We start from the raw sequence: 4,353 nt of genomic DNA, 5'->3' as shown, positions 1-4,353 counted from the left end.
AGCCCTCATCATGCTAGTTAGAAATCGCCGTGGGCGCTGCTGCGTGTGAACAGAGGCTGAGAATAAGATCGCCTGAAATGAGAGAAGGGTGTGTTCTCTCTCAAGTAAAAGGAAACCCAGACGAAGCAACCCAGGGCCAGCAGGCTCCTGCCACCTCCTTGCTCCATTGTCTTTCACACACAGAGACTCTGCCTCTTGGTGTCGACGTGGCTGCTGCAGCACCGGGCATCACATTCCAGATGTCAGGAAGAAGCAAGAACAAAAGGGAATCCCTCTTCCCTGCACCAGCCCCTGCAGGGTGGGGATTATCTGGAAGCACCAACTCACTCACGACTTCCACTTCCAACAGCCATGTGTAGAAATGACTGGAAATTGGGAAACGCAGTCTCCCCAGGGGGCGACCGCCCGCCCCAGTTGAGATCAGGTCTACACTAGTCCGCAGGAAGGCAAGAGAAGGCAAAAATGAAAATAAAGGGCATCTAAAGAAGAGAGTGCTCAGTACCAGGTGCCTCTATTGAGTCGACTAAGGTTTTTGATGCATCATTTTATCGCCACGTTGAATGACTGTATCTCATTCTGCTTTGAAGCCCAAGCCACAGCCGGTGCCTGCAATTGACAGACGATCTCCCAACACGCCGGGCATGTCTAGAAGGAAAAGTCGAACCTCGGGCAGAGCGACAATTGTGAGAACCTTCAGCCGTACACAGGGAGAGTGGCTTATCCTCCTACATTCGTAAAATTTGGCCAGCGTGTTCTGTAAATCATTTCTGTTTCATCCTCACACCCAGAACCCCAGTGGATTGATGACAGAGGTGCAGCTCCGGTCCCTTGCAGGGCTGGGACCTTTTGCCCCCAGAGCCCAATACTGGGGGGGTGGGGGGACATCACAGGGTTCCCCTCGGAGTCTATCCACGAGGGACCCTGCAGGAAGTAGCCGGGCCAACTCCAAGGGGCAGATTAAAGGGCATCTAAGGGCCAGGGGCGCGGTGGCTCACGCCTGTCATCCCAGCACTCTGGGAGGCCGAGGTGGGAGGAGCGCTTGAGCTCAGGAGTTCGAGGCCAGCCTGAGCAAGAGCGAGACCCCCGTCTCTACCAAAAATAGAAAAATCAGCCGGGCGTTGGTGGCGCACACCTGCAGTCCCAGCTACTCGGGAGGCTGAGGCAGGAGGATCGCTTGAGCCTTGAGGATCGTTTGAGGCTGCTGTGAGCCAGGCTGACGCCACGGCACTCTAGCCCGGGGGTGGCAGAGCCAGACTCTGCCTCAGAAATAAATGAATAAAAGAATGAAAATAAAGGGCGTCTAAAGAAGAGAGTGTTCAGGACCAGGTGGCAGGTGAGAATGGGGTTTTGGGAGCCCAAAGGGAAGCAAGAAGCCACGGTCACCCCCAGGTGTGGAGGCTTCTAGAGTCCAGAGCGGGAGGCAGCAGGGGCGAAGGTCCAAATCCAGAGAAGATCCCAGCCCAGTGAGGCCAGGACCAGAGGCCGGCCTCCCACACAGGGTCCCAGGGAGACCAACGGGAAGTGGCCAGCACAGCCTCAAAAGGAGCCAGTAAAAGCAGAGACGCCCATGGCCGGGGTCCCCAACCTCTGGTGAGAGTTGCGTGACCACGTCATCATAACCTACGACGTGGTGGTAACCGAAATAAAGAGCACGATAAACGGAATGCGCTCGAGTCATCCCAAAACCATCCCTCCCCACCCCTTCCCCGGCGCATGGGAAAAAAATTTGTCTTCCATGAAAACGGTCCCTGGTGCCCAAAAGGTGGGGGACCCCCTGGTCTACGGAAGGTGGGGCGCTCAGGGCCAGCTAGAAGCCAGGTCGGCTCTGTTTGCTGTGTTTGCAAGAGTGTTGGCCGCGACCGTTTATGACAAACCTTTTGTGCTCAGATCGTCCAAACCGATGGCAGCCTAACAAGGTCCTGGCCTTCAACGAAAACTGCCGAGGGATTTGATTAAAGCTGCTGCTTTCATATAGGGAGGATATACGAGTGTGCACCACCACGCCCAGCTAATTTTGCTATTTTTATTTTTTATTTCTTTATTTTTTGACAGAGTCTCACTCTGTTGGGAGAGTGCCGTGGCGTCAGCCTAGCTCACAGCAGCCTCCAACTCCCGGGCTCAAGCGATCCTCCTGCCTCAGCCTCCCGAGTAGCTGGGACTATACAGGCATGGGCCGCCACGCCCGGCTAATTTTTTTCTGTGTATTTTTAGTCAGCCAATTAATTTCTTTCTATTTTTTAGTAGACACAGGGGTCTCGCTCTTGCTCAGGCTGGTCTGGAACTCCTGAGCTCAAGCGATCCTCCCGCCTCGGCCTCCCAGAGTGCTGGGATGACAGGCCTGAGCCACCGCGCGCCGGGACTAATTTTACTATTTTTAGTAGAGACGGAGGTCTCACTCTTGCTCAGGCTGGTCTCAAACTCCTGAGCTCAAGCGATCCTCCCACCTCGGACTCGCAGAGTGCTGGGATCACAGGCGCCCAGCCTCCACATTCTAAAAAAAAAAAAAGAATCATTCCCCAAGTTCTGCCTTTGGGTAAAACAGACCTTTTTTTTTTTTTTTTTTCCTTGCTAAATTCTTTTATTATTTCTAATCCTGGGTTTGTAGATTCTTGAGGCTTGTTCACACACTCAATCTGCCACTATAGTTTTTTTTGCTTTTTTTTTTCAGTTTCTTTTTATTTTTCATCCTACGGATACATCATGGCTGGGCATATTTAATGGGTCTGCGTGGTGTTTTGACAGAAGCCTGCAGTGTGTAATGACCAAATCTAGATAAGTGGGGAATCCATCGCCTCGAATATTTATCATTTCTCTGTGTTGGGAACATGTTCAAATGGACTCTTCTGGTTATTTTGAAGTAGACAATAAATTATTGTTAAAAAGCAAACTTTTCCTTTTTAGAGGAAGACAGCTGTGAGATTAAAGGCCACCCCCAGATAGATTACATGACCCCCTGTGCCGAGGCTGCACGGCACCCGTAACTTTATCAGGGCACAGCTCACCTCCTTGGCGTCCTTTAAGACACACACACACACACGCACACACGCACACGCACGCACACGCACACACACACACTCCAGCAGTTAACTGTGAACAGCAGGAACACAGGAGTGTCGTGTTCTCTTTGGGTTCCAGAAAGCACGTTCCCCACCCAGAGACCATGCTCACAAGGAAAAAAAGAAATTAGCAGCAAGAAATGCCCATTGCTGCTGCTGCTGCTGCTTCTTCCTCCTCTTCCTCCTCCTCCCCCTCTTCCTCCTCCTCCTCTTCTTCCTCTTCTTCTTCCTCCTCCTCTTCTTCCTCTTCTTCCTCCTCCTCCTCTTCTTCCTCCTCTTCTTCCTCTTCCTCCTCCTCCTCCTCCTCCTCCTCTTCTTCTTCTTCTTCTTCTTCTTCTTCTTCTTCCTCCTCCTCTTCTTCTTCTTCTTCCTCCTCCTCCTCCTCTTCTTCTTCTTCTTCTTCCTCCTCCTCCTCCTCCTCCTCTTCCACTTTTCCCCCACACCTGTAGGGCCAACTCCAGGAACAGATGTGCTGCAAACTCAGGGGTTCTACCTGCCTTATAAGCGGCGGGGATGTCTGCAGAAATCCCCTTTTAAAAAATATCCTTTGGGAGTTAGGTTACTTCTTTGGAGTCCAAACTCTGTTAAAGAAAATATATATATATATATATATATATATATATATATATATATATATATATATATATATTCTTTAAACTCTGTTAAAGAAAAAAAAAATATATATATATATATATATATATATTCTTTGGCACTCGTTAAAGCGTGGGCAAGAAGACTTCATCCCGGTCACCGGTCACCGGGCTGAGTGAATGCCCTCTCTGCAGTGGGGCGGGAGAGTGGCCCCAGCTGCAAGTACGGGAAGGGAGGGTGTAGGTTTATAACCAAGGGGCAGGGCGAGGGCATCCGCAGAGGGAAATTGACTAACAGGAGACCCCAGGGGTCAGGGGGTTCAGGCCAGGGTGACCAGAGGGCACCTGGGTGCAGGTGAAAGAGGATGAGGAACTGACCAGATACCCAGGGTGGGGGCTTCTTGCCAGAGCGACTTAGCAGGCTCTTGCTACCGCTGCATTTCACAGGGGCGTGCACGCCTGGGCCTGGGAGGAGGCTCGGGAGGCTGGCTACAGCCTGACCAAGCAGAGAGTCTCTGTCACCTTTCCTGTCCTGTAAGGCTGTCAGTTAAACACTGACATTCTGTCGGTACTGACAGGTCATTTCTTTTGTGAACTAACATGAAATATTAAGGCTCCCCCCTCCACCGGCTGACTGAGCGGACCCCCCTCCTGGCCAAGGGGACGCCCCAAAACTGAGTTGCTGGCCAGGAGGAGGGAGGTCAGAC

General features: G+C 51.6%; 1 protein-coding gene across 2 annotated transcripts in view; it reads left to right on the top strand.

Annotated features, from left to right (window-relative positions):
* The window catches only part of ARSD (arylsulfatase D), a 25,640-nt gene extending 22,753 nt beyond the window's left edge, over positions 1 to 2,887 (top strand). For both annotated transcript variants that reach the window (XM_075999618.1, XM_075999619.1), the window contains exon 10: positions 1 to 2,887. This exon is cut by the window's left edge and continues 559 nt beyond it. The gene's annotated coding sequence lies outside the window, so the exon portion shown is untranslated.
* Positions 2,888 to 4,353: the final 1,466 nt, after the last annotated feature.

This window comes from Microcebus murinus, chromosome X (assembly GCF_040939455.1).
Source record: "Microcebus murinus isolate Inina chromosome X, M.murinus_Inina_mat1.0, whole genome shotgun sequence".
Taxonomy (NCBI): Eukaryota; Metazoa; Chordata; class Mammalia; order Primates; family Cheirogaleidae; genus Microcebus; species Microcebus murinus.
Note: the sequence above shows the minus strand (reverse complement) of the source record. Positions and strands in the feature narration are given on the sequence as shown.